Consider the following 24114-nt stretch of genomic DNA (forward strand, 5'->3'; position numbering starts at 1 on the left):
ACAATAAGCTGTGGCTATAATGATGGTTAGTCCTTGTTAAACACTATAATCTGCTGGGAGAAAAGCCCAGGTTGGGAAACTAACATGTATAATCATAGATTTTACTGTTTATAGTGTCCTTAGAAAAATGGCCCAGGGACCCCTCAGGTGACCTGTACACAGATCTCATGGGAAGTGAGAAGGGCTTGTGTGCGTGTGTGATCCAGTCCTGTCCAACTATTTGTGACCCCACGGACTGTAGCCTGCCAGGCTTCCGTGTCCATGGGATTCTCCAGGGAATACTGGAGTGGGGTGCCATTTTCTTCTCTAGGGGGTCACCCCGGACCAGGAATCAAACCGGTGTCTCCTGCATTGGCAGGGGGATTCTTTACCATCGAGCCACTAGGAAAGCCCTTGATGGGCCTGAGTTTCAATAATTAAAATCAGCTTTTAGGTAATGATGTTGCAACTGGTCCTCTGACCACAGTGCGGGCAGCAAAGATCTGGCCCACGGCCCTTGTTACTTATACTTGGCAGTCCTGTGCAGCCCCTGGAGCCATCCGAAACAGGGGTTTGCATGTTTGTGGGAAAGCGAAAGACAGAAGGCAGGAGCACGTTGGGGCTGTCTGAGGTCATGGTCTCCCCTCCCTTGAATTGTGGCATTTGTTCATCTGTCTTTAGGAAGCCATTCGATGCTTCTCAGAAAGTTTGGAAAGCAACCATACGTTGCTAAAATTTTTATGGTCACTTTCTATTAATTTCACACCTTCAGAGGGAGAGAAATATAACTTTAGATAAAAGTAAGCCCATCGCACAGGACAAGCCGTATGTAACTCCTGCCGTGGAGACTGCACTGTGCAGGGCCATCCAGAAGAGTGCACACTCCTGCTCTGCTTAGGAAAGCTTTCACTTCAATTTTATTTTGAACATGAAAGCAGTGTCTTTTTTGAAACTAAATTTAGCTTTAATCGCTGACTCATATACGTGGATCTTGCTGTATAACTGCAAGGATAATACCAAGGGAGCTTTTTCGGTAACCTACATTGTTTCACTGGGCCTCCCAGGTGGTGCTAGTGGTAAAGAGCCTGCCTGCCAGTACAGCAGGCATAAGAGATGCAGGTTTGATCCCTGGGTCGGGAAGATCCCCTAGAGAAGGAAACGGCTACACACTTCAGTACTTTCGCCTGGAGAATCTCATGGACAGAGGAGCCTGGCGGGCTATATAGTCCCTAGGGTCACAAAGAGTCGGACATGACTGGAGCAACGTAGCATGCCCATTTCCTTCTGCAGTTTGAAGAGTTTTCCAAGAAATGACTGAAAATATGGTCTCCACTTTAATAAAGGAAGCTGGGTGGTGCTGAGTAAGTGGTTCTGTCCTTTAAGCAACACAGTTAAGTGCTTAAATGCGTGGCATGGCAGAGCAGCGGCAGTGCAGCTCGTTTAAGTGGAGCCCATTTAAGCGGAAGGCTTTTTACTGCATCTGACTCTGCTCTTTTAGGGCTGGTGAACTTGTCCTTAATTGGATTTGATCCCTCCATCATGCATGGCTGAAGACAAATTTTAAAAGCATACACTTTAACTCAGTAGAGTTTCCTTGAATTATGCAGTTTTATATTAAGGTCGTTACACAGATTTTACACAACTTGAATTCTATGCATGCACCTCAGTCTAAAATGTTATTGAATCAAAAGAATAAGCTATAGTAAAGCTATATTTTGATGATTAACAGTCCTAACAACAGTAATTGCAGAGATGAAATATTTACCCTGTCTTGGCCTCAGAAACCTTGTTTTAAATACCCATTCCTGGAGTCAGGTTTTTCTGAGTTGAAGATGGCATTGCCTACAGCTCTGGGCTTCCATTTCCCCAATCCTAAGCTCAGTAAAAGAGAACACCTCTTTTTTAGTAACTACAGAAGAAAGCCTCACTCATCACCGAATGCTATGGTAAATGCAGGGAAAGTGGGTAGGAGGTTTCAGAGTCAGCCCTGACTCTCTTATGGAGGAAGAAATATTTTCTGCACAGACGTACATGGAAAATTGCGAAGTCCTTCTGTGGTATTACAGAAATTTCAAATGTAATACATATTAACCAAGTTCTTGCATCAGTTCAGTTCAGTTCAGTTCAGTCGCTCAGTCGTGTCCGACTCTTTGCAACCCCATGAATCACAGCACGCCAGGCCTCCCTGTCCATCACCAAGAATGAAATCTTTCTTTTTCCCCAAAATCACATAATCATCACAAACTTAAAAAGGGCACTTTGGCCTCTAATAGATTTTATAAAAGTGCTTCTAAGAAAAATTGGGTCACAGTGTCAGTTTTATATATTTACCTTGCGGGCAGGATTTGACTGATTATTGGGGCTTCAAAATAATTTGAACTTACTTTGAGAAAATTTTTGAACTTGGAAACATTTTATTGCCTGTTGTTCTTTATGAGTGCGTATCTTAATATTTAGCGCTTAAAGTGATTTTTTTTTTAGTTATTAACAAACACTTTACTGATGGATAGCCTTGGCTTTCAGTTTCATGTTATTCTTTTAAAAAGAAAAAATTATTTTATCAGGATGGACTGCAAGGAGATCCACCCAGTCCATTCTAAAGGAGATCAGCCCTCAGTGTTCTTTGGAAAGAATGATGCTGAAGCTGAAACTCCAGTACTTTGGCCACCTCATGCGAAGAGTTGACTCATTGGAAAAGACTCTGATGCTGGGAGGGATTGGGGGCAGGAGGAGAAGGGGACGACAGAGGATGAGATGGCTGGATGGCATCACGGACTCGATGGACGTGAGTCTGAGTGAACTCCGGAAGATGGTGATGGACAGGGAGGCCTGGCGTGCTGCGATTCCTGGGGTCACAAAGAGTCAGACACGACTGAGCGGCTGAACTGAACTGACTGATTTCATGTTAACCCCTTTGAAAATTCCATCCAAAGCTCTTTTTAAAAAAATTTTTAAAAGTTTTTTTTTTAAATTTTTAATTGGGGGATAATTGCTTTATGATGTTGTTTTGGTTTCTGTCATTCAGGAATCAGCCACAGGTATTCATATTTCCCCTCTCCCCTGAACCTCTGTCTCACCCATCCACCCCTCCAGGGTGTCATAGAGCACCAGGTGGAGCTCTTCAGTCATAAAGCAAGTGCCAAAGTGGCACTAGTGGCAAAGAATCTGCCTCAAATGCAGGAGACGCAAGAGATCCTGCAGGAGGAAAAAGGCAGCCTGCTCCCGTGTTCTTCCCCGAAAGTTTCCACAGACAAAAGGAGCCCAGCCGGCCACAGTCCATGGGATCACAAATGGTTGGACACAACCGAGTGCACGTGTGCGTGTGCACGCAGACACACACACAGACAGACACACACACACAGAGAAACACAGACACAGATACAGACACACACACATGGACAGACACACACAGACACACACACAGAGACACACACACACAGACAGACACACCCACACAGACACACACAGACAGACACATACACACAGACAGACACGACACAGACATACACAGACACACACACACAGACACACACAGACAGAGAAACACAGACACAGATACAGACACACACACAGAGACACACAGACACACACACAGAGACACACAGAGACACACAGAGACACACACACAGACACACAGAGACACAGAGACACATACACACAGACACACACACAGATACACAGACACAGATACAGACAGACACACACAGACACAGAGGCACACACAGACAGACACACAGACACACACAGACACACAGAGACACACAGATACACACACATACACACACACAGACACACACACAGACACACACAGACATACACAGACAGAGATACACAGACACACACACACAGAGACACACAGAGACACACAGAGACACACACACAGACACACAGAGACACAGAGACACATACACACAGACACACACACAGATACACAGACACAGATACAGACAGACACACACAGACACAGAGGCACACACAGACAGACACACACACAGACACACACAGACACACAGAGACACACACACAGACACACACACAGATACACACACATACACACACACAGACACACACACAGACACACACAGACACACACAGACAGAGATACACAGACACACACACACAGAGACACACAGAGACACACACACAGACACACAGAGACACAGAGACACATACACACAGACACACACACAGATACACAGACACAGATACAGACAGAGACACACAGACACAGACACAGAGGCACACACAGACAGACACACACAAACACACACACAGACACACACACTCACCGCACACACACATGCACACACACGGACACACATATGCACACGCATGCACACACACATGCACACACACATGCACACGCACATGCATACACACACATGCACACACATACATGCACACACATGCACATGCACACGCACACATGCACACACACTTGCACGTGCGTCTGCCTCCCTCATGGTCATGTGCGTGTCTGCATGCTGCTCTCGCCTCCCCCCGCGTGCTCCTTCCCCCACTGTGTCCGCAAGCCTGTTCCCTGCGTCTGCTTCTCTGTAGTTGTACTGAAAATAGGTTCATCAGTATCATTTTTCTAAATTCCATGAATATGCATTAATGGACAGCTATGTGTAGAAGAATGAAATTAGAGCACTTCCTAATACCAAACACAAAAATAAATAAACTCAAAAATAAACTAAAAGCTTAAAGACCTAAATGTAAGGTTGGAAACTATATATATACACAATTCTTAGAGAAAATCATAGACAGAACACTCTTTGACATAAATTGCAGCAAGATCCTCTATGACCCACCTCCTAGAGTAATGGAAATGAAAAAAAACAAAACAAACAAATGGGACCAATTAAACTTAAAAGCTTTTGCACAGCAAATGAAACCATAAACAAGATGAAAAGACAACCCTCAGAAAGGGAGACAATAATTGCAAATGAATCAACTGACAAAGGATTAATCTCCAAAATATACAAGCAGCTTATGCAGCTCAGTATCAGAAAAGCAAACAACCCAATCAAAAAATGGACAGAAGACCTAGAAATTTCTCCAAAGAAGACATTGTGGTTGTTGTTCAGTTGGCCAGATGTGTTCAGCTCTTTGCAAACCCATGGACTGCAGCACACCAGACCTCCCTGTCCATCACCATCTCCTAAAGTTTGCCCAAGTTCATGTCCATCGCATTGATGATGCCGTCCAGCCCTCTCATCCTCTGATGCCCTCCTCTCCAGCCCTCAATCTTGCCCAGCATCAGGGACTTTTCCAATGAGTCAGTTCTTCACATCCGATGACCGAAATACTGGACTTCCAGCTTCAGCATCAGTCCTTCCAATGAGTATGCAGGGTTAATTTCCCTTAAGATTGTCTGGTTTGACCTCCTTGCTCTCCAGCGGACTCTCAGGAGTCTTCTCCAGCACCACAGTTTGAAGACATCAATTCTTTGGCACTCTGCCTTCTTTACGGTCCAGCATGCACAACCAGTACGTGACGACTGGGAAGACCACACCCTTGACCACAGGGGCCTGTCAGCAGAGTGGTGCCTCTGCTTTTCAACACACTGCCTAGGTTTGTCGTAGCTTTCCTGCTAAAAGGCAAACATTTTCTGATTTCACGGCTGCCGTCACCATCTGCAGTGATTCTGAGCCCAAGGAGAGAAGCTCTGTCACTGCTTCCACCTCTTCCCCTTCTATTTGCCGTGAAGTGATGGGGCCGATGCCATGATCTTTTTTTTTTTTAATATTTAGTTTTAAATCAGCTCTTTCACTCCGCTCCTTCACCCTCATCAGAGGCCCTTTAGTTCCTCTTCGCTTTCTGTCATTAGAGAGGTATCACCTTCATATCTGAGGTTGTTGATGTTTCTCCTGCGTTGTCTTGGTTCCAGCTTGTAGCTCACCCAGCCCAGCATTTCTCATGATGTGCTCAGTGTATAGGTTAAACAGACAGGGTGACAGCAGGCAGTCCTGTCAGACTCCTTTCTCTATCCTGCACCAATCAGTTGTCCCATACAGGGTTCTGATAGTTTCTTGCCTTGCATACAGGTTTTTCTGGAGGCAGGTAAGATGCTCTGGTATTCCCATCTCTCTAAGAGGTTTTAGCAGTTTGTCATGATCCACACACTCAAAGGCTTTGGCATAGTCAATGAAACAGAGATAGATGTTTTTTTGGAATTCCCTAGCTTTCTCTATGATCCAGTGAATGTTGGCAATTTGATCTCTGGTTCCTCTTCCTTTTCTAAGTCCAGCTTGGACATCTGCAAGTTCTTGATTTGCATAATGCTGAGGCCCAGCATGCAAGATTTTAAGCACGGCCTCCTTAGCATGGGCGGTGAGTGCAGTTATCCCATGTTCAGCACAGTCTCTACCACTACCCTGCTTGGGAACTGGGATGAGGACTGACCTTTTCTGGTCCTGTGGCCACTGCTGGGTCTTCCAGATTTGCTGACATATCAAATGCAACACTTTTATGGTGTCGTCCTTTAGGGCTTTGAATAGTTCTACTGGGATTCCACCACATTCAATAGCTTTATTAGCAGCAGTGCTTCCTAAGGCCCGCTTGACTTTGTACTCCAGAATGTCTGGTTCTGTGTGGAGACCGCGCCATCCCAGTCACCTGGTTCATCTGGGTCTTTTTTATGTAATTCTTCCATCTCTTCTTGATCTCTTCTACGTCTACTAGGCCTCTCGTGTTTGTATTGTTTATTGTGTCCGTCTTTGGGCATATGTCCCCTTGGTGCCTCCAATTTTCTGAAGAGATCCCTAGACTTCCCCCTTCTATTGTTTTCTTCTAGCTTTATACACTGCTCTTTAAAGAAGACCTTATTGTCTCTCCATGCTGTTTTTGGAAATCTGCATTTAGTTGGATAAACATTTCCCTTGACACACAGACAACCAATAAACACATGAAAAAATGCTCAGCATCACTCGTTATTAGAAAAATGAAAATTAAACCTACAACGAGATGTCACCTCATACCAGTCCAAATGGCCATCATCAAAAAATCTACAAACAATACATTCTGGCGAGGGTGTGGAGAAGAGAGAACCTTCTTGCAGAGTTGGTGGGAATGTGAACTGACCCAGCCACTATGGTGAACATCATGGAGATAAAAAAAAAAAAAAACCAAACTAGAAATAAAACTACCATACGATCCAGCACACCCGCTATGGGCATAGACCCTGAGAAAATCATAATTGAAAAAGACACATGTACCCCGGTGTTCATTGCAGGACTGTTTACAATAGCTAGGACATGGAAGCAACCCAGATGCTCATCAACAGAAGAATAGATAAAGAAGCTGTGATACAAAGGAACAGATTGGACTCAGTTCTCATGAGGTGGATGAACCTGTTATACAGAGTTAAGTGAGTCAGAAAGAGAAAAAGAAAACTTTCATCCAGAGTACTTGAAAAACAAATTTGTTAGCTATTATTAATAGTATAAAATACTTTACTCTGAGTAACAGCATTTTTATTTGCCTTGTTTTCAACCTGAATTTCTCTTAGAATGGGAGCTTTTAACAACCATGTATTTTAAGATACTGTTAATTGTATGATATATCCTAACAGTGGCATGGTCGCATTTTAAAGAACGTGTGTGTTCAGTTGCTCATTTGCTTCTGACTCATGGGGATCCCGTGGATTATATATAGCCTACCAGTCTCGTCTGTCCATGGAATTATCAAGGCAAGAAAACTGGAGTGGGCTGCCTTTTCCTTCTCCAGGGGATCTTCTCAGCTCAGGGACTAAATATGTGTCTCTTGAGTCTCTTGCATTGGCTGGCAGATTTTTTTTTACCACTGTGCCACCTGGGAAGCCCAATGTAAAGAGTAATTACATATAAAAAATAATTTTTTAAAGACTTTGGAACGTGTATACAGGAACAGGAACGTTGCTTAGTCATGTCCGACTCTTTGTGACCCCATGGACTGTAGCCTACCAGGCTCCTCTGTCCATGGGATTTTCCAGGCAGTAGTACTGGAGTGGATTGCCATTTCCTTCTCCAGCGGATCTTCCCGACCCAGGGATTGAACCTGAGTCTTCCGCATTGTAGACAGACACTTTACCATCTGAGCCACCAGGGAAGTCTGGAACGTGTATACCAAATAAAATCACGTTTCCCATGAGAGCAATCGTTTTCTTTTTATTAACACACAAACACACACATACACACAAAATACATACATATCGCCTGTTGCCTTTGGGGAGAGGAGGAGGAGGGACCTTCACACAGTGGCCTGCTGCTATGCAGTGTGCTTGGCATCACTCTTAATATGGTGCTGTGTTATCAGAAATTTTAGTGGCAGATGTAAAAAAAAAAACAACCCTCAAACTGACAACTTAAAGCCTGAGTTTATTGACTCGCTAATGAAAAGTTGTGAGTGGAGGTCAGAGAGGGGACTGTGGCTGGGCTGAAGCCTGGCCTCGGCCGTCGGGCTGTCCCGGCTGCACTGCTTACTGACTCCATGCAGTTTTGCTTACTTAGCGCTGCATACTGTGAGAAGTATTTCGCAACAAGTATTGGCAAGTAAGCGCTGCTTATTCAGCCTCAGTCTCACTGTGTGCGGTGTGCGGTGTTGCATGAGCAGACGGAGGTGGGGCACCTAGAGAGCACGCGGCATTGCGGCATTGCCGTCCACTTTCCTTTTCTGAGTCCTTTCTCTGCCCTTTAACCAACATTTTCCCGTTTTCCCCAAATCCCAGCCGCTGGCAACCATCACGCGACTCTGTTTCTGGGAGTGTGACTTTTTTAGGTTCCGAATGTAAGTGAGACAATACATAGAGTGTCTATCTCTGACTTATTTCACTTGGCAGAATGCCGTCCCTGTCCACTCATATTTTCACAGAAGGCAGCGTTCCCTTCTTTTTATGGCTGAATAATAGTCCATTGGGTATAAATACAGTTGATCCTTGAACAGTATAGGAGTTAGGAGTGCCAACCCTCCATGTAATTGAAAATCCCTAATTTCTTATAGATTGTACTTAATTGAGTCAGTTTTTCAATCTGTTCTGATAGTCTGTCTTTGTTGGTTTGTTTCAGCTATTTACACTGAATGAAATTACTGCTACGTTAGCACTGATAAATTTATCATTGGGTTACATGTTTTCTATTGGTTCTCTCTGATTTTCTTTCAACGTTTTCCCGTCCTGCTTTCCTGTACATTGTTGAATGTTCTGTTCGTTTTCCTGTGTGGGTCACTCATGGGTCTGCTCAGAAAGGTATACCCAGAGTGAGGACTCCTTTCCACCGGCAGTTTCGTCTCGCATCCCCCTCCTTTTATTCTGGAGGCGGATGGGGAGAGTTGCTTTTTGCTCTCCTTTATTTACTTCTTGGTTGTGGTGAGGTTGATCACTTGCTGTCCACCCCACCATCTCTGCAGCTGAGAATGCTGACTCAGCAGCGTTACTGAAAGGTAGGGAGGGCGCCAAGGACCTTTCCTTGAGTGCTGAGGTCTCCAGCCAGCCTGCCTTCTTTTCTCCTTCAGTCTTCTGATGCTCGCTCCATATCTTTCATCAGGGGTTTTACTTGTACTTAGCAGAAGCAATGAGGTAGAACGTGCCTCTTCTTGCCTCAAACTGGAAATGTGATCTGTAGTAAATTTCTTAATCATTTGTATTATTTTAATGTGGCCCTTGCACTGTGCATAAAATAAAATCACACCATTTGGGGATTGCTGTTTTGTATAGAACCTTCCCTTCTCTTTCTGTCTCTCTACACACACACACACACACACACACACACACACACACACACACGTGCACACAGAGTCTGTGTTGAATATTCACCTTCACAGCCTGGTTGATCTGCTTTCATAAATCTCACAGTCCCCATGTTATCGAGTAGAATATTAAGGAAACTTTATTTGTGGGGATGAAGAAAAGAAGATGTTGATGCTATGACTTATGTCCCAGAGCCAAAATACTATTTAAAAATACCACCGTTTGTTTATTCCTACCAGGAAAGGAGTATTTGAGGGCTTTTTATTTAAAAAAATCATTTATGTAAAGCTAGCTAGTGTTTTATTAAAAGAGATGAGTTAACGGCACTTTAAGCTAATAAGCCATTTAGGAGGCTTTATAAAGATCTTGAATTTTATTCCTTGGGGGGACAGTGACGGTTTTCTGCTCTACTTCTTCATTCTAAAAAGGAATAATTTAAGACAACTTCACAGTATTTACACAGTCTGAGTCTATTGTGTAATATTTTCATAAGATAACAATTTCAGGGAATGACTTAGACTAGTTAATCTCTTCCTTATGTGTTGAAATATTTTTAATATTTTATACAAAGTACATTTTCTGGAATCACAGAGTAGGAAGAAATCACTACTATATTCTGTAAATATACGTTTACTGACTTTTAGATCAGCTACTGTTAAAGACCTATGGCTACGTTATTGCGTTTTTTAAGTATTAATATTTCCAGGGTGCTCAGTCCTTAGGCAATAAGTTTCTGCAGTGTCAATAAGTTAAAGACCGTTCATTCCTACTCCTGTTCAGTGACGTCTCTGCAACTCAGCCGCAGCAACATGTTTTCTAATTTTTTTTTTTTTAATTTTTAAATTCCCTTGGCTGTGTCCCTGAGCGTGTAGGGTGCTTAGTTCCCTGACCAGGGAGCGGAGACTGAACCAGCACCCCCTGCAGTGGCCGCCTGGAGTCCTAGCCGCTGGGCCGGCAGGGCGGTACCGCAGGCCATGTGCTTGATTGGACCCTGGCTGCGTGCATATCGAGGTGCGTTTTGAAATACCTTTGGGCTAAACAGCCTCTTGCATTGATCTGCCATCTACTCAGGGAAGCTTTCCCTCTCTTGTTCTTAGTTCTCTCCTTGTCTAGCTTAAGTCACACTATTCCCTTTACCGTCACCCCCTTGCATGTTCCCTGGAGCACCGGCCGATCCCCTCCCTGCTGCAGCCCTGCACCCAGGCGGGTGAGTACCCCAGCACAGAGGCCCAGGCTGGCTTGCTTCCTGCTGACGTCAGCATCACTGACTTGCCCTGAGCTCCACAAGCTGCCGGGAGTCCCGTGTTGCCCTGGTGTATTTTTTCTCTCGATCCACTGGATGACTCTCATACTTCCCCTCACTCCCCAGACCTGCCCAGTTTTCTCCCCGTTTGGTTCTCTGTCCGTGAACTCGCTTCCTCTTTCGCTGTGAAAACAGAAGCCACCGCCAGGGCCCCCTCGAGCTCCCCTCATTCCTCCTTCTCTGGACAAACACCCTTTCCCTCGCCCCCCTGCATCCCCCTCCCTCCTGCCGCCGTAGGTCCTGTTTTTCCTGGCCCGAGTCCATCCTGCGGTGGTTGACCCCAGTGTCTCCTGACACGACCTTTTCCTTCTCAGCTGGATGTTCTGCATCATGATCCCAACATCGCATTTTTCTTTCATCTTAAAATACTTCTTGTCACCTCGTTTTCCCCTCTACCTTACACCGCACTTCCCCTTTGTAGAAACCTCCTTGGAAGAGCAGTTTGCATTAGCGGCCTCCAATTTCTCCCCCACTTTTTTCTTGCCTTCACCTTGTCCCCAGACTGCTCTTGGAGGTGACCGGCGACGCTGTGCTGGTGAGCAGGTCAGCTCAGCCCTCCTCTCATCTGACGCACAGGAGGCAGATCACTCCCTTCTCAGCGAGGGTGACCTGCCCTAGGCCTCTCCTCGTCTGCTTCTTCTCCCCCCTTCCTGGACAGTCTTCTCTGTCTGTCTGCTGTCTCCTCTCCTCCCTGACCTCGGAATCTCAGGGGAACTATCATTCTATCTGTTTTATTTCCTTGGTGATTTCATCCAGTGTCCTGACTTTAAGTTTTCTCTAAACATTGGTAACTCCCAACTTGTATTTCCTCACCTGGATTTCTCCCCTAAGCTCATATAGCTATGTGAGACCCGCCAGGATGACTGCTACTTAACACCTTGCCAATATGTGACAAGCCCCTGTCGTTCCCCTTTAAGATCTGCTCCGCTCAGCTTCACGACCGTTTGCTGCTGGCTTTTATCCTCACTGTCCTCCTCTTCTATCTCGTCTCATCCCATCATAGCCATTCAATACTATTCTAATAATTCTCAGCAGTCTACCCTCAGCCAATCAGGCGGAGTCTTGCTATCGAAACAGAATTCAGATCGTGTTCCTCCTCTGCTCAGAATCCTCCAGTGTCTTTAAGCTGGGCTTGGGATAAAAGCCAAGTCCATATGGGGACCTTCAACGTCCGTCTCCAACACATGTTTCTTTTTCTTTGTGCTCCTCCTTCTGAGTTCAAACCCATTGTCTAAGGCAAACACAGCACTAAATAGGACTCCAGAATTCTGACAATCTGAGAAACTGGGATAAAATGATGGTACCTTCTATCTAGCACTGCTCAGAGGATTAAACAAGTTATAGTGTATAAATCAGAAAAGATTTATTCTTTATTGATTGATTTCACCACAGGGCCTTTGGACTCCCTGTTCCCTCTGTCTGAACTACTCTTACCTAGAAGAGCGCATGACTCACCTCCTTCCCAAATTAGCTCTTTACTGAAACGTCCTCATTTCACTCGATCCTTCTTCACGCTTTCTGTGTCCACACTGTGACACCTCCATACACAAACCTTCTTTTCCCTTCCCTCCATATGACCTGTTATTCAAAAAAGCATTTATTGTACTTGTTGATTTTATCTGTTTTCTATCTTCCCCACGTGAACCTAAGTTCCATGAAAGCGAGGACTTTTGTCAGTGTAGTTTAACTCTTGTAACTTCAATACCTAGAAAAGACTCTGGCACATTCTGGATACTCAAGAATGTTTATAGAATGGTTAGAATGAATTAACTTTTCAGGCTGGAAAAGAATCCATGTAATATAATTGTTATAACTTTATTCGAGAGAATATTGCTTGGGAAATGAGACATATAACTAGTTACTCCATAAAATCCAGAATCAATCATTGTAGGAAAAAAAAAAAAAAACATTTATCTAGGGTAACAAGTCCTGTACGTCTTTAGGGATTGTGTTTTGCAGGCCATTGATCTCTTCTTTCTTTATAAGTGCAGGTCACACCATTCAACACCTTTCTCTAGGTTTTAAGTCCATGGACAGGTTGAACAGAGGTGTCTGCAGCTGGCTCTGCATCTGTGCACTGGAAATCCTCTGTGCGTCATCGTGCACCTCCTCTTGCCAGGCAGGCTCACCAGCTCAAAGCACTTTCTTTTCTCATCTGAGCAGGCTCCCGCTTTAAGATTCGTTAATCAATACCTTTTCCCATTTACATCGTATTAACAGGCAATTTAAAAGTGTAATCAAAGACTTCAGCAATTGGGCTGATTATGCGTGCTGAATTAAGTCTGGGGCTGCAGCCTGCGGGCTGATCCGTGGATGAGGTCCTCAGCTGGGGAGTGAAGGAAGCAGGGCTTCTCTCTGCGCTGTGAGCTCGGCGGGCGGGCGGGGGATATTGATCTGTTTCCCTTTGTGCTTCAGCGCTCGCCTGGTCAATTATTTACAGATCACCGAGACGGGGATGTTCAGGAGCCTCCGAAAGAGGCGGGGTGATTTCCTGTGCTTAGAGGCTGGCGTCAATGATGAGGTCATAATGTGAAAGCACGTGGTTGGAAAGAAACAGATTCGACCCCGTGGGTGATGACCAGGGGGCTTCATCAGGGTTTCTCTATTTTATTTTTGATTGATTTGTATTGGAGTATAGTTGATTTACGATGGTGTGTTAGTTTCTGCTACACAGCAAAGTGAATCAGGCATGCACATCCATGTACCCACTCTCAGTTTTAGATTCTTTTCCCTTGTAGGTCACTACGGCCTACTGAGCAGAGCTCCCTGTGCTATCCAGCAGAGCCCTGCTGGTTATCCACCACATATATAGTGGTGTGTGTATGTCAGTCCCAGGCTCCCAAGTTGTCCCTCCCTCTGGCCCACACCCGAGACCACCAGGAGTTTTCTATGTCTGTGACTCTACTTCTGTTCTATAGATAAGTTCATTTGTATCTTTTTTTAGATCCCACATATAAGGGATATATGGGATTTGTCCTCTGTCATGACAATTTCAGTCAATATGACAGTCTCCAGTTTCACCTAATTTTTTATTTGTTTTATATAGTTCCCTGTGATATACAAAAAATGTCACTTTAAATAAAAACAATTTGGATTTAAAGCGTCTCTGCATCTCTATGTTCTATTTTGTGTGGCCTTCCACGTGTCGAACATGGCCCCATCAGAAGGAAAGCACAAAGTTGGCGATTCATTTTGCTGTATGGGTGTAAAAATGGATGGTCGCAAATCTCCCTGCTACTTTTAAGAGTCACTGCTGCTAATAGCCCATGGGTGGAGGAGCCTGGTAGGCTGCAGTCCATGGGGTCGCTAGGAGTTGGACACGACTGAGCAACTTCCCTTTCACTTTTCACTTTCATGCATTGGAGAAGGCAATGGCAACCCACTCCAGTGTTCTTGCCTGGAGAATCCCAGGGACAGTGGAGCCTGGTGGGCTGCTGTCTCTGGGGTCGCACAGAGTCGGACACGACTGAAGCGACTTAGCAGCAGCAGCAGCAGCTGCTAATATGGCACGCATTTTGTAATAAATATTTCTCAAGAGCCTGTTTGTCTCAAGTCCTATGTAACGTCCCAGGAATATAAAAAGTGAAGAAGAAAGCACTTTAAAATTTCTTTTTCTAAGGAATTAATTATGAGTATTTTATGAGATAAATAATAGTGCTATGAACTAGATTATATTAATAGTCACAAAATGTGGATGAAGAAGTTGACAGTTTAGCTTTCCTTTGAATGATATATGCAGTATCACATCTCTGGAAAGCTGTGGAAATAGAATTCAAGCTATGCTGGCCTGCATTCAGAAATAGTACCTCTGTGTGCTGTGCTATAGGCTAGGAGCTGGGTCGTAGCCCACTGAATCCATTCGCTGACACCCTACCCTGCAGTGTGACTGTATGTGGAGACTTGGCCTGTAAAGAGGTGGTTGAGATTAAATGAGGTCATTGCAGGGCAGAGCCCTCACCTAGCATGACCGATGCCTTTATAAGAGAAGGAAGAGGCAGCAGAGGCATGGCACACGGCACAAGGCCATCTGAGGGCACAGTGAGGCCGTGGCCGCCTGCCACTCAGGGCCGCCACGCAGGAGCCAGCCCTCCCGCATCTTGCCTTGGACTTCCAGCCTCCAGACCTGGGAGAAATGCTGTCGAAGTCAAGCCATCCATGATCATTAGCTGCGGCAGCCCGAGCGACTAGGGTGTCCTACCTTGTCCCAGGGGTACTAAATCTCCTTTGGAACTTGGCTCTGTGTACAATAGATGCGGAATAAATATTGACTAATAGAGGCCCTTCAAAGACACCCTAAACCAATTCAGCAGAGAGATCCCAGCCAATCCTGTGGCAGCAAACCCACTGGACTGATGATAAGCCGCCTATTGTTGAACCTATTGCGGCAGGAGAGGCCCCACCATCCAGACCTGCTCGGTGGCTGGAGGACTTCCAAGAGGTCTCTGGAAGCAGAGTGAATGACCGGAAGCTGTCGAAGGAGATGGCGGTGGCTCAAAGGTGAGAAACGACTCTGAGTATGTAGAGGGGAAAGCCTGCTGTGGAAGCACAACTCGTTTTAAAACAAAAGAGAGAAGAGATCAGTAAAATGTGATGAATACAAAATTTTTGAGTGTGCCCATTCTCAAGCATGCTCCGCACCCCTGAGTAGTTTCTAAAGGAGAGGTATTTCCCGGCTCCCCTGGTGGCTCAGTGGATAAGAATCCGCCTTGCCAGTTCAGGAGACAGGGGTTCGATCCCTGGTCTGGGAAGATCCCACGTGCCTCGGAGCAAGCAAGGCGGAGCGCCACTACCGAGCCTGCGCTCTAGAACCTGGGACCCGCGGCTCTGGAGCCCGCCTGCTCTAGAGCCTGCGCTCCGCACCAAGAGAAGCCGCTGCAGAGAGAAGCCTGCCCACGGCATCTAGAGTAGCCCCCGCCCCTCGCCAGGACTGGAGAAAGCCCACAACCGTCAATAAGTAAATGAGTGAAAATTCAAAAATGTTTTAGATGAAAATGGAGGTGAGCTGCTCTAGGATGAGTTCCAGTTCAGATGCCAGGAAGAATGGTTTTTGGTGCAGATTTATTCAAACTGGTGACAGGCCAGTGCCGTCATCTCGTGTTGGTTTAGTATTTTCCCTGACAGTGTTATGGCAATGAAGACGTTGACTTGCGTCCGTGATCCATGTTGAGTAGCTGGCTAGGTCTTTATCTTATGTTTCGTTCCAAGCAAATCCTTTCTGGAGGCGGAGCCAGTGGCAGCCTTCCCCTGACAGGTGGCATTCCTGGCAGCCACATGGACAGCTCATCGGTGGGCTCTGAAGCGCCTCCAGAACAGTTAGTCTGGACTTGATTCTTGTCTTATATAAGAGAATTAATGTTCCAAGTTTTTTTAAGAATTATATTATCTGTGAAGAAGTAATACAAATAACAGGCGACAGCTTCCTGTGCACGATGAACAGCTAAAAGCATCTTCCACTTGCTCAATGCTGTAAGACTTTAGCTGTCCAAAAACTTTTATCCAAAGAACAGCAGAGGAAAGTGCACGTGGAATGCTCATGTTTCCCCATTTGGAATGAACCAAGAAACGGTGTTAAGATAGTGCTTACACCATGTTCTTAGGCTGGTGAAACTCCAAACCCAGAACTGCTATTAGCTGAGGATGTGCTAAGCCAGGCCAAGGACCTTAGGCTCCAGAGATGCTGTACCTGTCAGATCTTTGCTTGCCGTAACAGTTAGAGGCTGCACTTCTACTCCAGGACTGATGAATGTTTTACCCTCCCAATGACATCCTTGGAAAAAATGTTTCATTTGTTAATTCAAAATACCAGAAGCTCCAAAGGCACCATTTACACGTGTGCTGTCATCTAGAAATGTCTTATGTACAAGACACCCTTTGGAGATGCACAGTTCTGTATGTAGCAACCTTCCTCTTCCTCCTCCACCTTCGTAACCATAGTCCTTTACTCTGAGCACCACGTTTGTGTTTCTTCTTGTATTTCCTTTTCCTAAGATTTGTTACCTCTTGCTCCATGAAGGAATTTATCAGTTATAGCAAAACAATTTAGTATTTGGAGGGATTACCTACCTGAGGTCCTTTGCTCTCTGCTAGTCGTTTGAGATTACTAAACTCAGGGAAAGAATAACATACTTTAGAATTATAACTTAAAGACCATAGTTCATAATACCATAAGCAAAGTGTACCACATTTATTTTGCTTTACAATGATTGAAAGTGTGTGTCTACGTATCTGGTGACATTTATTATAAATTTAATATTCATGAAGAAAACAACATCGATTTTAATTTCATGGTGGTACTGTTACTTGTCACAGGCTTCCTTTAAACAAAATTTCTTTTCAGTTCAGTTCAGTTCAGTCGCTCAGTCGTGTCCAACTCTTTGCGACCCCATGAACTGCAGCACGCCAGGCCTCCCTGTCCATCACAGGCTTCATTTAAGCAAAACTCATTTTGCTGATCTTTTTAAGGTGATGTATTTATTCTTCATGCTATTTATGTAATGTCCATGAGAGGGCAGTAGAGGACCTGGTTCTGATGTAAAGAAATTGTGCCACATGAAATTTCTTTTCAAAAGAGTCCCAGCCTTTGAGTTACCATTTAGATAGTATTAAAGCAGTTGCCACCTTTGTCAGCTAAATGCTGTGGGGAAAGGTGAAGCTTTTTTTTTTAATGTATTCTTTTATTGGCAGTAGTAGACATCATTTCACATAAATTTTATTCATTAATAATATTCAATGGTTTTATTACCATTTTGATCAAGTTAGAAGGTTATGGCTTTTAAATTTATTTATAAATAAATATCTAAACTAGTCAATTTTGGTCTATTTTTTTTTAATTGAGAAAGTATCAAATGTTTGTAGGAAAAAAAAAATTGGATAAATTAGTGTGGATTCAGATGGCTGTTCTATTTGCCCTGTTACTTGGTTGGTTGATACTAATTTTGGATGTGTGAGAAGCCTGTGCAGCTGCCTTCCTCCCGAAGCCAGCAAGATAAGCGTTTTCTTAATTTCAGAATCATCGTTTGTATGACCATCCCCCACATTTAAGTTGGCTCGTAGCTAATATTCCCACATATCAAGTTAACTCTGTCACAAGAAACCCATTCTGCAAGCTGCTTATCTTGGCGGCACCATTATGAAGCCGTATGACTCAAAGGATGGCTTATGAATGGTAACGGAGTTTCTGTTTAATCTCCGGGAGAGCACAGACCTCATGGCATCAGAAGCATGTTTCTGCTTCTAATAATGTAAGCCATTATAAGCTCCGTACAGTATTCTGTTCATAACTGCTTAGATATCATGACGTTGGACCTACCCAATGGAAGCTCCTAACGCACCGTAGAGCCTGGGTTTGGAGTCCTCAGCTTGGATTTTGTCCATGACAGAGACGCAGAGGGCTTCCCTGGAGGCTCAGACTGTAAAGAATCTGTCCGCAACGCGGGAGACCTGGGTTCGATCCCTGGATTGGGAAGATCCCCTGGAGGAGGGCGTGGCAACCCACTCCAATGTTCTTGCCTGGAGAATCCCCTGGACAGAGGAGCCTGGAGGGCTGCAGTCCATGGGGTCGCAGGGTCAGACAGGACTGAGTCATGGAGAAGTGATTTGGGGCAATTTATGTCACTCTCCTGAGACATTTTCCTGAACTGTTTAAAAAGAATAATAATTTTGCCTATTATATGGGGACGGGTATGATGGGTAGTGGCCTAGCGCTTAGCAATGTGACCAGCACGCAGGAGCAACTCAGTGAATGCTCATACTTAGTAGTTTCAGCATTGCATGTAGGTTGTGTGAAAAGGCTGCTAGAGACAGCTTTGTGTTCGGAGACAACAGTCACTATATTACGAGGCCCCATGGAAGGAAAGTCTCTAATTTTAGCAGTGTCGTGCCTCATGTCATGCTGACGGTTGATCGGCTTCACTAATGATCGCTTTGAATCTGCTTGCTGTCATGGTTTTGACTTTGCATTAGTCGTTAGAAAGCTTACATTCAAAAACTTGCCTTGTTTCTGGAAAATTTGACCTTGTACTCCTACTTTTTTATAGCTATTCCTTTCTATACATTTTCAGTTATCTTAATCCACTTTTATTACTTTTTATTATAAATATTTTTTTGCAAGAGGCCTTAAATTTCTTCTTGGACTAGTTTTGAAGTGCAATCATCCATGCAGACAAAGGAACAAAATGGATTTGAGTGGTTCCTGAGGAGGTCCATCTAGTCAAAGCAGTGGTCTTTCCTGTGGTCATGTATGGATGTGAGAGTTGGACCATAAAGAAAGCTGAGCGCTGAAGGATTGATGCTTTTGAACTGTGTTGCTAGAGAAGATTCTCGATAGTCCCTTGGACTGCAAGGAGATCAAACCAGTCTATCCTAAAGGAAATCAACCCCGAATATTCGTTGGAAGGACTGATGCTGAAACTCCAGTACTTTGGCCACCTCATACGAAGAGTTGACTCATTGGAAAAGACCCTGATGCTGGGAGGGATTGGGGGCAGGAGGAGAAGGGGACGACCGAGGATGAGATGGCTGGATGGCATCACTGACTCGATGCACATGAGTCTGAGTGAACTCCGGGAGTTGGTGATGGACAGGGAGGCCTGGCGGGCTGCAGTCCCTGGGGTCTCAAAGAGTCAGACACGACTGAGCGACTGAACTGACTGACTGAGGAGCAGACTGTAATTGACCGAGCAGCCGTGGTGTGTGTATCAGTGCTGATCACTGGGTGTTCCACTCTATGGGTCCACTAACTTTGACCTCAATGAAAGTCATATTTGACATTAAACACCGAACGTAGATATGAAAGAAGCCTAGGAGTATATAACTCATGTAGGAGAAAACGCAAAGGAAAGTCTGTAATTTGAGAGAGTGATTCTCCCAGCTCTCTCACTCTGAATATCTATTTACGATGCAAACTCACTAGTTCACAAGGAGCATCATTCTATCCCAATGTGGTTGAAATCATATTTATGTGTAGTTGCTAAATTCTCAATGCTCATCTTCTGTATGGACGCAGGAAAATACAGAAATTAATCCTGCTTCTGAGATAGGAAAGTTTACCCCAAAGAGACTCTTTTTAACCATCCGGTGTTAGTCTGAAAGCAGTCAGGACTGCAACCTTGGAAAGCTTTAGACACGGACATCAGCTTGCTTTTCAGTGCCATGAAGATTATATGTTGTCAAACCTCTGAGTTTTATAATTAGAAAAAAAAATGTTAACTTTCCTTGTCTAAGCCAGTATATAAAAATATGTGTAGTCTATGGGATTTTAATTCCATTTTAAACATATAAAAATAGCACCAATAAACTAAAATACCAACAGTGGGGGAAAAAAGACCATATGTTGTCAAGATCATTTTCTTTTGAACAGGCAAAAGCCTTTTGCCTTCGGAGGTTGCATCCCTGCCCCTGACGGTTTTCCCTTGTAATTACTCAAATCACTCAGGTGCTTCAGAGGTGACGTGGCTGAGGCTGCCGTGCGCCCATTTTCCCTTCAGTTAGGAAACCTGTGACCAGATTTCACTCCAGGCTTTGCAGCAAAGCTGATTAAGCTCTCCCAGTCCTCACTGTGGTTCACTGGGAGCTTATGTTTCCAGAACAGGCTGAGGCTCCTTAGCGTTCTTGGAAGTTGTTGGCAACCAACCCCCCATGCTCTCTGTCCTTGTTAATGTGGCTGCCGTGAAGCGGCGGTGTCCTGTCCTTTGAAATACGTTGGCGATGGTTATTCTTCCTCCACTCATAGCAGAGTGAAAGATGAGAGGCAGCAACCACGTGATACAAAATATCGTGGGCTCAGGTGTCAGAGAGGATGTTTCAGGACATCCGAGGACACCTAGGCTCTGCTTTTGCTTTGTGCAGAAACATTTCTTCTTGTTGGTTTTTCACTACATTGTAAATCACTTGATTCCCAAGTTCACCCATTTTACTAGAAACTCCATGAGGGTGGAGTCTGTGGTTCCCTTTCATCTTTGCAGTGTTTGGCATTCTCCCCTAGATGTTACAAATATGGTTGACGCCCTGAACAGACCCGTTAGGTTCTCACCTTCCACCAGTGACTTCCTGATAGTGGCTCGTCTGATGGATTCCTCTGGCCATGGGAGAATACACTCTAAGCGGTCTAGAGGTGCCAGCGAGTTAACACCCCAGGGTAGCTGATAGGCGTTGGTAGGAAAACCCCCCCCGGTTCTCAGCCCTGAGCTGGGAGAACTCAGGTACGTTCTGCACACTGACTGCAGGGGCCCCGGGGGACTGAGCCCGGTGTCCTCACATGAGTGGTCCACTCACGCACGCACCTTCTGGGGGCTTTCTTTCTTTACCTCTTCTCTTCCCCAGCCTCCTAGAGTTCCCTTACATCAAATAAATCACTTGCACTCAAGTCTCCCTTTCAGAATCTGTGTTTGGGGAAACACAAAGTAACATGTTGTGTGTGCCAGGATCACCATATGTACCTGGTGAATGATGGTTGGCTGGGTTGGCGCTTTGAGAGGGGTGAATGGATGCCTGGGTGGGTGGGTAGATGCATAGCTTCTGCCTTTGTCTTGGTTATTAGTATTCTTATCTTAGAGAAAAATTCAGCTAAGTAGTGGCCAATTAGCTAAGGTACCAATCTAAACGTTTTCTCTCTCTTTCCTCAAAGTTATCTGTGTGCTTCATATGATGTCAACGTAAGATAACTTGATAGGCAGGTAAAATGTTCGTTGTCTCAGTAACTGAGGTCAAACAAGCATTGTCCTCCATATGTAGTCAGGCCAATGTTGCTAGTTTGCATGGATGTCTATTGAGAACTGATACTGAACTTTGAGTTGAATTCTGTGCAAAGTATCAATCTGTCAAGATGTCAGGGTCCGCTTTAAGCATAATACCTGCAATGTAATTGCTGTGGTGAGCAGGTATTGATGAAGGAAAGATGGTGTCACTGCTATTTCCATACACACTGTGTTTTATTTTTAAACTTGAGTGGCATCATTTCTGCAAGTTTTTTTCTAATGAAAAATTGCAGTGTCATGATATTGCAGGCATTATGTAAGCCATATGCCCTGTGATCTATGAATCTTGGAAAGTGCTACTATTACTGAGTTAATGTTTTCAGAAAACCCTATACAATAATTTTATATGTGGAAAAACTCCAATTGTTATATGTTCACCGTGAGTAAAAATGAAAATAACATTTTCGTGTAAAGTAAAGCATGCCTTGTTTTACGTTAAAATAACCTTTTAGCATTAAATTCTTGATCACCCTAGCTGCTGAAAGGACTTGAACTTCAAAAACAATATAAAATTGAAAAATGTGAGTTATTTTTCAAAGTGTTATAACAATACTAGCTGTATTTCTGGATGGTCTCACTGGTGCTGCTGCTGCTGAGTTGCTTCAGTCGTGTCTGACCCTGTGCGACCTCATAGACGGCAGCCACCAGGCTCCCCTGTCCCTGGGATTCTCCAGGCAAGAACACTGGAGTGGGTTGCCATTTCCTTCTCCAATGCATGAAAGTGAAAAGTGAAAGTGAAGTTGCTCAGTTGTGTCCGACTCTTAGCGACCCTACGGACTGCAGCCTACCAGGCTCCTCCATCCATGGGATTTTCCAGGCAAAAGTATGCTTATCATAAAACTTTTTTTTGCAGAAACTCTTTCATAATCTCTCCAATACTATGTCATAACTATAATATAGCCTTGCAACTTGATTCCAGAAATTTTGTAGCTTTTATTATTTTGTATTATTTAACAATAGTGAAAGTGAAGTTGTTCAATCATGTCCGTCTCTTTGCAACCCCATGGACTGCAGCCCACCAGGCTCCTCCGTCCATGTGATTTTTCAGGCAAGAATGGTGGAGTGGGGTGCCATTTCCTTCTCCAGGGGATCTTCCCGACCCAGGGATTGAACCCGGGTCTCCCTCATTGCAGGCAGACGCTTTACCGTCTGAGTCGCTGTAATTATTCTGAGAGTTATTATTGGAGTTTTTGCTTCCTTAGATATTTTTAAATTCCCTCATGCTTTCATTTTCCCTTCTTATTGGAGGATACCTGCTTTACAATGCTGGATTCGTCTCTGCTGTGCAGCAGCGTGAACCAGCCACATGCGCATGTGTCCCCTCCGTCGTGGGCCCCCCAATCCTCTCCATGCCCCGCCCCTCCCTCCCCTCCATGCCCCGCCCCTCCCTCCCCTCCATGCCCCGCCCCTCCCTCCCCTCCATGCCCCGCCCCTCCCTCCCCTCCATGCCCCGCCCCTCCCTCCCCTCCATGCCCCGCCCCTCCCTCCCCTCCATGCCCCGCCCCTCCCTCCCCTCCATGCCCCGCCCCTCCCTCCCCTCCATGCCCCGCCCCTCCCTCCCCTCCATGCCCCGCCCCTCCCTCCCCTCCATGCCCCGCCCCTCCCTCCCCTCCATGCCCCGCCCCTCCCTCCCCTCCATGCCCCGCCCCTCCCTCCCCTCCATGCCCCGCCCCTCCCCCCCCTCCATGCCCCGCCCCTCCCTCCCCTCCATGCCCCGCCCCTCCCTCCCCTCCATGCCCCGCCCCTCCCTCCCCTCCATGCCCCGCCCCTCCCTCCCCTCCATGCCCCGCCCCTCCCGGCCATCACAGAGCACCGAGCTGGGCTCCTCGCACTAAACAGCAGCTTCCCACGCGCTGTCTGTTTTACACATGCAGGATACACATCCCAGTGTTATGGTAGTGATGTGGATGAAACTAGAGTCTGACATACAGAATGAAGTATTCCTTCGTATTTTTTATACTTTCTCAACTAACCATTGAAAAATGGATCCTGGATCCAAGCATTAAAATATAATTTGAAAAATTGAAAATGTTTTTTCAGTTATAGGTATCCTCTACCTTAGTGCACAGAATAGGAATATCAAACACATGAAGTATTTACACGGCACTGCTCTTCCTGCTATTGATATGTCTATTATTGATGGCAGACATCAATAATCAATCAGGAGTGTTCATTCCTGCTAAGAGAACATTCTTCAAACCCTTCTCGGTTTATGCCTCCTGAAAGCAGCTACCAGTGAGACCAAGTTCACAAAACAGATTAGTTATATTTGCTCTTTCTCTTTTTTTATATACAGAGAATATAATTTCTTACAACTCCATGTTTATATGCAACTTTGTAAATCGTATATT

At 45.0% G+C, this 24114-nt stretch overlaps 1 protein-coding gene and 1 long non-coding RNA gene across 3 annotated transcripts in view; both read left to right on the forward strand.

The window, feature by feature from the left end:
• ZNF385D (zinc finger protein 385D) overlaps positions 1–24114 on the forward strand; it is a 1001169-nt gene that overhangs the window by 246986 nt on the left and 730069 nt on the right. The window lies entirely within an intron of this gene.
• The window catches only part of LOC138430916 (uncharacterized), a 28170-nt gene continuing 14810 nt past the window's right edge, over positions 10755–24114 (forward strand). The window contains exon 1 of the long non-coding RNA XR_011253449.1: positions 10755–10913. This is a non-coding gene — a long non-coding RNA (uncharacterized lncRNA). The remainder of the gene's footprint in view (positions 10914–24114) is intronic.

The sequence above is a fragment of the Ovis canadensis genome, chromosome 26 (genome assembly GCF_042477335.2).
Source record: "Ovis canadensis isolate MfBH-ARS-UI-01 breed Bighorn chromosome 26, ARS-UI_OviCan_v2, whole genome shotgun sequence".
Taxonomy (NCBI): domain Eukaryota; kingdom Metazoa; phylum Chordata; class Mammalia; order Artiodactyla; family Bovidae; genus Ovis; species Ovis canadensis.